The following is a 10,797-nucleotide window of genomic DNA, read 5'->3' on the forward strand; positions in this document are numbered from 1 at the left end:
GAATGAGCAAGGGTGAGGCTGGAGACCAGATGGACTGACTCCTGGGGGCTGCCACGGGCACTGGCATCAGGGTGGGAGCAGGAAAGCCAGTATGGTGTCTTTCATGCTGGTCTTCGTGGGTGATTTCAAGGACTCAGGCCGGGAGGGTAGAATAAAGGAGCTGGATCCTGAATCCTGAACATATTGGAAAGTAGAGTGCTGGGTGGGAGAAAGGGGGAATGAGGAAGAACCAGGGTTCTCCTCTGGAGCAGCCGGAAGGCTGGAGGCAGGCAGGGAGCTGGCTGAGGTGGGAGGGAGGACCAGGAGCTGGCTGTGGGTGAGTCTGGGTCTCTACAGCCAGGATTGGGCCGGGGCGGAGGCAGCAGGGGGCAGGCTCCCACCAGCACAACCGACAACCCCGCCAGTCCTATCCATTGCAGGAGTTGCCCAGCCCTCAGCCAGTCTGGGGGCGAGCAGGGTCCTGCTGCCCCCACCTCCTGGATGACTGTGTCCGGCCGTGCAAACCCCTACAGCATCGTGTCTACAAAGGACGGGCTGCACCTGCTCACTGTGTCTGGTGCCAACCGCTTTGGGAATGGCAAGGTGCACACGCAGTACAGGTGCAGAAATCACTTCATCAAGAAGAGTGGCCGGTGCAACATTGAGCTCGCCAACAAGTCCGCTACCTGGCAGGCATGCTCACCACATGCGTGGACATCTGCTGGCACTCCATGCTGCTCATCTTCTTGCTGGTCTTCCTCACCTCCTGGTTGCTGTTTGGTGTCATCTTCAGCATCATTGCTGTCGCCCATGGGGACCTGGAGCCCGCGGAGGCCCACAGCTGAACGCCAGCGCGCTGCAGGTGCTTGGCCTCATGGCGCCTTCCTCTTCTCCATCGAGACGCAGACCACCATTGGCTATGGGCTGCGCTGCGTGACCAAGGTAGCAGTGCTCATGGTGGTGGTGCTGTCCATTGTGGGCGGCATCAGTGACTCCCTCAGGATTGGCACCATCATGGCCAAGATGGTGCAGCCCAAGAAGCATGCCCAGATGCTGCTATTCAAGTACAATGCAGTGGTGGCACTGCACAATGGCAAGCTCTGCCTCACATGGTGTGTGGGCACCTAGGCAAGAGCCACATGTGGAGTCCCATGTGCAGGCCCAGCCCATCAAGCCCCGGGTCATGGAGGAGGGCGAGTACATCCCACTGGACCAGATCGACATTGATGTCGGCTTTGACAAGGGCCTGGACCGCATCTTCCTGGTGTCTCCCATCACCATCCTGCACAAGATCGATGAGGCCAGCCCTACTGCTTGGCATCAGCCTGCAGGACCTGGATACGGAGGACTCTGGGATCGTAGTCATCCTGGAGGGCACGGTGGAGGCCACGGCCATGACCAGGCAAGCCTGCAGATCCTACCTGGCCAACGAGATCCTGTGGGGCCACCACTTTGAGCTTGTCCTCTTCAGAGAAGAACCAGTACAAGATCAACTACTCACATTTCCACAAGATGTCTGAGGTGCCATCCACATCCTGCTGCAGTGCCAGGGACCTGGTGGAGAACAAATTCCTGCTGCCAAAGCACCAACTCCTCCTGCTACAAGAATTAGCAGCCTTTCTGAGCCACGAGGAGGAGGACGAGGTGGATGGAGAGCAAGACAGCCTCAGCTCCCAGGCCACGTGCAACTTTGACAGGCCACAGGCTGGCACAGCCCTTGTCCTTACAGACGGGAGTCTGAGATCTGAGCTGCTATCGATCAGTTGTCTCGAGTGGCCTGGGGCACCTCCTCTCAGGCCTGTCCACCTTCCAGACTCACACTGGATGGCTCAGGCCACAGACTCTGCAGGAGGGCCACTCCAAGCAGCCTTTCATCTCTCACCAAGAGCAGATGCTGTGTTTTCTAACTCCATTGTCTGATTTTTGCCTCCTCTGTGTTTATTTATTTATTTATTGTTTATGCTAAAGACCAAAACAGTCTCCCTCTTTAGCGCCCTTGAAACAGGAGGGCAGATGGATGAGCTGTGAGTGCAGAGGCAGGATCAGGTGGTCCCTGACCTTGGGCATGTGTGCCCGTGTGTGAGGTGTGGAGTGTGTGAACCCACTGAGTGTTCAGCGTGCCATGTGCTGTGTGTGCAGAGCACGTGTGTTCTGTGGGAGTGTGTGGGCACACGTGTGTTGGTCACGTGGCCTGTGTGCTGTGCAGGTGGGTGTACAATCCTACTCTGCCCCTGCCCGCTGGCGGTGGTATTTCCAGGAAGCTTCCTAGTAGCCTGTGTCTGGTGGTGCAGAGGCTAGAGCTGGCGAGGCGCCCTCTGCCCTGAGACACCAAACTCCTTATGTGGGGAGGGGCCTTGAGCAAAGTGTGTGAGCGCCGAGGCATGAATTCCCATGTGGAGTCATCTCATCCATGTGCCAGTGAAGTGTGTCCAGTGACGGCTTTTCCTGGAAGTGCTTGAGTCTGTGTATGGGAGTGTCCTGCAGATGCGTGCCCATGACCATCTCCAACATGTGTGTGAATCTGGGCACTTGGTGTCTGTGCATGGTACATACGTGTGTATCTACCCATGGATCTGTTTGTGTGCTGGGTGGTTACTATGTTTCCAGGCTGTGGGGCTGGGCACATAGCACTGAGGACGGACTCCAGTTGTGGTCCCACCAGCATTCTGCCCTGATTCTGCCCACGTGGGCATGTGAGGGGCACAGGCGACAGGGTGAGGCTCCTCTGTGCCCGTTGGCACAAGGTGACAGCCACACGAGTATGTGAGTGTGCCACCTGCAAAGGTGAGCGTCTCTGCACATGACTGCATTTAGGAGGCCTGTGTGCATCTGTCCACAAACACACGTAAATGCCTGTGCTGGGCTCTGGCAGCAGAGCTGTGCCTGCCTGCCGAGGATGGCCTGTGTGTGTCTGCGGGCCACTCGGGTCTAGGGGCCGTGTGCCCACTCAGGCCCAGGTGTGTTTCTCAGAACAGGGCTCCCCTGCCTGCTTCACCTGCTGGCGCTGTGCTGCCCAGTTCTGCCCCAGAGGGTCCCCATGGGGGCGGGGGGCCTGGTGGGAAGGCAGCCCCTGCAAAGGTTAAATCGATGTCAAATATATTTTAAATGGTGAAATGGGGAGAATTTTCATGTTGTTTTCAACACACAGCAGTGTCTGGAGATGTAGGCCATACACTAGACTCATCTCAACCTCCTGGAGCGGCGCCGTGTGCAGACGTGTGTTTAAAGGCCCCACCTGATGCAGTGCTCACGGCCCCATGTGTTGCCCCCACCCCCACCCAATACTCTGTGTCCTGTGGGGACTCCCCAGAGGCTGACAAGAGGAGACAGAGAGGACATAGGTGGCCTCCTTGCAGATCCCTATGTGCTCTTCAGGCTGTGACCTTGCCCAAGTATGCCAGACAGCCACCTCATCTGGGCCCTGGGCCCCTGCGGGTCCTCCCCAGGCCTGTTCCTTCCTTTCCCTTTCTCCTGAAAGGGTTTGGTGAGGGCAGGGCTGACGTGTGCTGAGCCCCCAGCATGAGGCAGGCCTGGCTCCCACCAGTGTGGGGGGCCCAAGAGGGATTGAAGTGGGGCGGTGGGGCCACAGAGGTCAGGCATGTGTGGCTGCTGGGGGGAGCAGTGTGGATGCGCTGGTCTGTTCTGGGCTAAGAATGTTGTCGCTTCGAGGGTCTCCATTGGAAGGAGGCCCCAGGGAAAGACTACTTCCCTTTGCCCAAACTTTCCCTGAGCGGAGAGCCACCTTTGTGTCAGTGAAGATCCACGTGATGATTACAGGCCACTGGAGAGGCAGCCAGGTTGTGGGAGGGGCTGTGGGCTCTGGGAAGGCTTCTTGGCCCATGTTCTCATGGTTTGGATCCAGAGGTGATCGGCTTGAAAGTGGGGGTGGGGGAGGGTGCTCTCCTCCCCTGGTCCTGGAGCTTTCCCTGGGGTCCCAATGCTAGAATCTAAGCCCGCGTGGCCTTGCAGGCCAACCCTGCTCTGCCCCGCAAGACCTCCCACCAGAGCACTGTCAGCCCGGGCCTCTGGGCAGGAGGACATGGCCCCAGCTGGAGCTCAGGAGCCCCTCAGGCCCATCCTGATTGGCCCCTCAGTCCAACCCCAGGCCACACACTTGCTCTCTGGTCAAGAGTGGCTTCCTTTCCCCTCTGGCCCCAGTCTCCCCATCAGTGGAGAAGGGTGTTCCCTACAGCAGCCAGCTTGCAGATTTGTTGGAGAGTGAAGGAGAGAGCCTGTTAATTCAGGGAGAGCCTTGAAATTGTGCCCTTGGGTTGGAACCCAGGTCCTCAAGCCCCCATCCTTGTGTGGCTTGTGCCCACTGGCTGCCTCAACTCTTTCCCACCTCCAAGAGGATAAAATGAGTCCACCTTGGAATCTGCCCTAAAATAGGTAAAAATGGGTTGGGGGAAGGGGGGCGGGGAGAATCGGAGATCAGGGGACAGGCTTCCTGTCCTGGAGGAGGTCAGTTCAGGGTGCGTGAGGGACTTGCCCAAGGGCAGTGGGAGGTTAGCTACCTGACCCGGGGTCAGAGCTAGGCCTCAAGCCCCCAAGCGCCCCTTGTGACCTCCATGTCTCCTCATTGGATGCAGAGGCCACTGCCCTCCTAGTCAGGATGGACAGCCCAGCCAGAGGGTCTCCCCAAGTCTGCCTTCTGTTTGGGGGTCTGCAACTCGGGACGAAGATGGAAATGGGTTTCTGTTCAGCACCAAGGAGCCGAGGTCAGGGCAGTGTCCTCAAAGGACACCCCTCCCCCTCCCTCAGGCCATCCTCCACCATGCCCAGAGTGGTCTCCAAACCAGAGTCCAGCCTTTTGCCCACTGCCTGTGAGCCCTCCCTGGCTTCCTTCTGCACTGGATCCTGTCCATCCAACCTGCCTTCATTCTGCCCTCCTCATCCCCCTCCTCTGCTCCAGGTACCCTGTCCCCCTTTAGTCCCTTGAAAGCACAATTTGGTCCCCACCCCAGGGCCTGTGCAGGGGCTATTCCCTCTGCCTGGACCGCCCTTCCCCTCACCCCCACACCCTTCCCCTACACTCACCTCCCCATCCTTCCTGGCCCCCTGCAGAAACTCCCTGTGGGCAGGGATGGCATGTTTCACCCCACTGCTGCAGGTCCAGTGCCAGGAGCAGGGTAAGATGTGCTGGTGGAAGATGGGTGGGCAGAGGGCAGGTCCTGTGGGCTTCCCACCCAGAGGGGGATCTTCAGGTCTCACAACCTGCTGCCCCCACCCCCACCTTCCCCCTGACCCCTCGTGGGCAGAGCCCAGCCACCAGCCACGCTGGAGAGAGAGCAGCTCAGTCTAGGGGCAGGGACGGTGGAGAGCATGGCATTCCAGGGAGTCTGAGCCTACTGAGGGCCCTGGGCCCCCACTTATCTTCTCAGTGCTGCTGAGGTAGCACAGTAGGGGTCGTCCTTACCCAAGGCTGGCCTGGGGTCTCAGAGGCTTTGGCCTCCTAAATGTTTATGATGGGCCATCTTTCGGCCTCAGTTTCCCCATGTGAGAAACGGGAGCCCCATCTATTCCTCCAATAGCATTTATGAATTGCCACCGTGTGCCCGGCATTGGAGCTCTGGGAGGAAGCAGGATAGGCCCAGCTCCTGACATCACTCTAGGGGATCAGGGGACAGATATTCAATGGTGGGAGCCTGCAATAGATCCATGTGCACCTGACTCAGTGGTGGCAGTGGTGGGGTGGAGGGGCATGGTGGCGAAGGAAGCAATAGAAGCAAGGCCAAGAACAACTTCCCATGACTCTTTTACATACTGTAGAGCAGCCCAAGCTGAGCACCTACAGGGTGCCAGGCACTGGCTCTTCTGGGAGCTGGGGCTCCAGCACGAGCAAGAGAGGACCAGAGTTCCTGCTGCAGAGAGGCTGGGGAGCAATGCTGCAAGGCTATTATGGAGGCCCCGGGGAGGCTGAGGCCTGGGGAAGGTAGTGAAGGGCAGATGTGGGAGCAGCTGGGGGCCAGCCAGCCTGACCCTGAATTCAGGCGTGTGAACCATGGCCCCTTCGCACGGGGAGGCACAGCCTGTCAGCACTCTTGGGCCCAGGTGGTTCCTGTTAACCTGAATGAATCTCCAGAGAAGGGGCAGTTGAGAGCCCCCAGGCAATGACCCAGCAGCAGGGCACCAGGCTCACCCTGGTACAGGTGTCCGGTGGTGCACAAGCCACATCTGCAGCAGCTGCCACCACGGTGCCCTGTCCCTGAGTGAGAGGGATACTCAGGCCCCAAGGACAAAGCAGGGGAGGCCTTGTTGGAGTGACCAGTGGGCATTTCCTCTGAGATCTGAAGAAGAGGTTTCCCAGGTATATGGGAAGGGGCTTCCCAGAGTGGAGCCAGCACCAGCAAAGGCCCTGGGGTAAGAACATATGAAGAAGCAAAAGGAATGGTTTGGCTGGCATGGGGAAGACCCAGTGAGCCCCATGCAGGGCCTGACTACCTTCCCCAGCCCTCAGCCTCCCTGGGGCTCACCCAGCTGGATGGCCCCTGCAGCATGCCTGGTGGCCGAGCGCATCAATCCAACACTGCTCACAACCTATACTTGTTTGCCCAGGTCATCACAATCACGCTGTGAGCAAGCATGTTCCCAGGTCATGTGAGAGCTGGGACAGAGGATAAGGAGCTCCTGAAGGCTCAGCAGACAAAGCACAGCGGCCTCAGTGGGTAGCTGCCTCCCAGAGCATCTGCCGTGCAGCCAGGCCTGTGACTGTCATTTTAAAGTTACTGATCAATGACCTTTGGCAGGATAAGATCCTGGTGGGCCTAATCTAATCACATGAGCCCTTACGAACTGATGGCTTTCTCTGGTTATGGGCACAAGGGCAGGTCCAGTCTGTCAGGAGCTGAGTTCAGAGGTGTGAGTAGGTGAGTAAAGCTACAGGCCCTGAATGGAAGCGTGAAAGCTTTCATCACTTCCTGGGTTGAATGATGCAAGCATCTCCAGCTGTTCCATTGTCCTCTGGGAAACGGTGCACCTGTTGAGGGCTAGGTGGGGCAGAGCACATAGAGGTCATCTCACTGTGGGGATAGGCCCAGCAAAAGGCTCTGGGAGTTCTAGGGACCCAAGAGTGTGGGTGTGGGCTTGGAGGGGAAAAGTACTGGGTACCAAGTCAGAGTGGGAAAAGCACCTTCAACGTTTCCCCCTCTTCCTTGAAGTCGCCTGGGGAAGACCCCTGTCCGAGCCTCAGATAAATCTCAGATAAATGCACCTGGATTGGAGGTGCCCGTGCTAGAAGTATAAGTCTGTGAAGAGCCCAGCCAGCCAGGGGCCTGAGTCCTTGCCTGTGTAGGGGGGCAAATTCTGTTACCTGAAAATGTATCTCTCTGGCACGAAGATTCATTTAAGTCCTGATTATTTTAAAAAACAGAAGACTTGAGAAGTGTTTTGTTTTGTTATTTTTACCTCCCTCTTAGCTGCCTATAGAATTTAGATAAAGAGACTGTTCCTGGAACAGAGCTGTCCCTGGAGAAATCTGCCAAGAACGTGGGTTTTGTGTAGTGGGGGGAGTCAGCAGAGCCTGGAGACCAGAGTCCACTCTCATCCCACTGTCTCCACAGGGCCCAGGAGACACTGATTTACCAAACTTTGATTTCCCATCTCCATGTGAACTGTCTGCATTCCCACTGAAGTCCCCAATCCCTACCTGACTCCCTCTTTTGTCTTTAGCTGAAGATGGTATTAATACTTAAGGTGAGGGTTTTGGCATTGGCAAATTACTCAGTTTCCCTGGGTCTCTCCCATGTATACATGTTATTAAACTTTGATGCTCTCCTGTTAATCTGCCTCATGTCAATTTTTTTTTTTTTTTTTTTCAACATGCATTTTTTTATTTTTTTATTTTATTTTTTTTTTTTTTAATTTTATTTTATTTTTAAACTTTACATAACTGTATTAGATTTGCCAAATATCAAAATGAATCCGCCACATGTCAATTTAATTCTCATACCAACCAGAAGAATCTAGAAGGGTAGAGGAAAATCTTCTTTCCAGATACCTGAGTATTTCGTTATACATACAAACAGATAGGGGCATTCTTGGTGGCTCAGATGGTGAAAAAATCCACCTTTAATGCGGGAGACCTGGGTTTGATCCCTGGATTGGGAGGAGGGCATGGCAACCCACTCCAGCATTCTTGCAGGGAGAACCCCCATGGACAGAGGAGCCTGGCGGGCTACAGTCTATGGGGTCACAAAGAGCTGGACACGACTGAGGGACTAAGCACGGCACACACACACACACACACACACACAAACACGTCTCGTATTTTCTTTATCTACTTATCCATCAGTGGACACTAAGGTTGTCTCCATATCTTGACTTTTGCAGGTAATGTGGCAATGCACAAGGGACATAGATATGCTTTGAGATACAGATTCCATTTCCTTTGGATATACACCCAGAATTGGGATTGCTGGGTCATATGGTAGATCTATTTCTAATTTTTGAAGGTAGCTTCCTCCTGTTTGCCAGTAGCTGCACCAATTTGCACTACTATGAACAGTGTACATGAGTCCCCTTTTCTCCAAGGGGAGCATTTTCCATCTGGGAGACCAGCAGTGATGCCTGTACAGAACCTCTCTGCTGGTCCCTCCTAGGTCTAAGCACCAGACTTATCAGCATCGCTGCCTTAGAGGATACCTGTGGGCAAGAGGGAAAAGGTACTACAGAGAAAGCAGAGGCTGTGGGGATGAGATGCAGGACCCATGTGGGGAGGGGCAGGGAAACACCACCAGCTCCTTCAGCTGCAGCTCCTCAAAGGGCCCTGGAGAGTGCTGACAAGGGCTGGTGCTGTCTTGAGAGCTTATCTGAAGAGTCTCCCTGAGGGGTTTACTCCACGTGGGTGGCTGGGGTCTCAGTGTAGCCTGGAAGGTACCAGGGTCCGCTGCAGACCACTGGGAAAGCAGCCCTACCTGCCTCCTGCCCTGGGCCTGGCTCCTCCAAGCTGGAGAACCCATCCCCACCCGCTCCCAGGTGCACATCTGCTTCCCCTGCTGGAAGACACCTAGTCTGGGCAATCCTGGGAAGGTCAGGTCAGAGTACCACTCTCATTTTCACACACATTAGCCATTATTTCAACCAAGCGTGTCCCTTGTGGATGGGGGACTGAGGTCTCAAAGAATAAAGGGCCATAGTCTAAAGCTTGTTCCTCTTCTTCCTGCCTCCAGCATATGATCATGAGCTGCTGAAAATAAATTGGCAACTCACATCTTGTATGTTTTGCTGCCTCTAGAGAGGTGGTTTCATCCATACTAGAGCACATGAATAGATGTGCACAGCTAGGACATGTTTCTAGCTGTCACCTGCTAATAACTGACATCTGGTACACGTTGAGAGAGTCATTTCCTAGGCAGGTTGATAGGAAATCTAGGGGTCCCCAAGGAGAGAGGGATCTCCAAATGGAGGAAATAGCCTGCAAGTGTCAGACATTTTTATCTCTTAAGCGGCAGGAGGAAATAAACTAGCAATATTTTTTTCCTTCTCTATACAAATTTAAAGAGAGGTTTCTCTTAAAATACTGTGTTGCCATAATGACACCTGGTTTCACCTGAAGTTAGCTATTCTTGAGCCTAGAGATAACCAATGCCTTTTTCTTATGGAAATGTTTGTCTTAAGCTATGCTAATGTACTACGCCTTTACCCCAAACTCTGTCTCTAAGTCGGTTCCACCTCTTGGCCCAGAACCTACTTGACAAACCAGTATGTTATACTCAGATATTGTTCCCTTAATCTATGTAAATGAAAGTATTTGTATGGTGGTCTGCCCTTCTTTAAGATTCAAGTTAATCATTTTATGTCCCAGGATAAACCATTTGGTGCCATTCTGAATTTTAAGACATTCCTTTCTTTCATTAACAGACTGCTAGTGACTATATAACATCCAGCTGAAGACTAGCAGGGGGTACTCTTTCTGCCCCCTTCTGATGCCTATGTCAGAAGCTTTCTCTATCTCCTTTATACTTTAATAAAACTTTATTACACAAAAGCTCTGAGCGATCAAGCCTCGTCTCTGGCCCCAGATTGAATTCTTCTCCTCTGGGGGCCAAGAATCCCAGTGTATTCGTGTGATTCAACAACAACCTTTCAACGTGAGCTTCTTGTTAAGTGTCTACAATACACATAAGTCAATCTTCAGGATGATGAACGTGACAGGAGTTGTATGTTGTTTGTCAAGACACTCTTTGCAGTGCCTTTTAAAATAAATGTGTTGAATTCTATAATTAAACACCTTAGACCTTGATTGGAGAAGGCAATGGCACCCCACTCCAGTACTCTTGCCTGGAAAATCCCATGGATGGAGGAGCCTGGTAGGTTGCAGTTCATGGGGTCGCTAGGAGTCGGACCCGACTGAGCAACTTCACCTTCACTTTTCACTTTAATGCATTGGAGAAGGAAATGGCAACCCACTCCAGTGTTCTTGCCTGGAGAATCCCAGGGATGGGGGAGCCTGGTGGGCTACCGTCTATGGGGTCACAGAGTCGGACATGACTGAAGTGACTTAGCATAGCATAGCATAGCATAGACCTCAATAGCAGGCTGGCATTTTAAGTGCCTGTCAATAAAGGGCCATGAGGTGCATCAGATCCCTTACTTGGCCTCCATGTAGGAGCAGCTACATTAATTCTGAGCTTCTTTATTGAGCACCTATTGTGTGACAGGTTCTGCATTTGGCTCTGTCCCTGGTTAGGCCCTGTTTAATAAGATGCTTAGCTCCTTGGGTGGAGGACAAAGGTCAAGTGGTCTTGGAAACATTAAGCCCATGAGTGAGTCCGTTTGTCTGCTACACAGTATAATCTTCCTGTGTTCATTGCTCTCAAG

At 53.9% G+C, this 10,797-nt stretch overlaps 1 pseudogene; it reads left to right on the forward strand.

Annotated features, from left to right (window-relative positions):
* Nucleotides 1-480: 480 nt before the first annotated feature.
* On the forward strand, nucleotides 481-1,727 carry LOC129641789 (ATP-sensitive inward rectifier potassium channel 12-like; annotated as a pseudogene).
* The last annotated feature ends 9,070 nt before the right edge of the window (nucleotides 1,728-10,797 follow it).

Source organism: Bubalus kerabau, chromosome 1 (genome assembly GCF_029407905.1).
Source record: "Bubalus kerabau isolate K-KA32 ecotype Philippines breed swamp buffalo chromosome 1, PCC_UOA_SB_1v2, whole genome shotgun sequence".
Taxonomy (NCBI): Eukaryota; Metazoa; Chordata; class Mammalia; order Artiodactyla; family Bovidae; genus Bubalus; species Bubalus kerabau.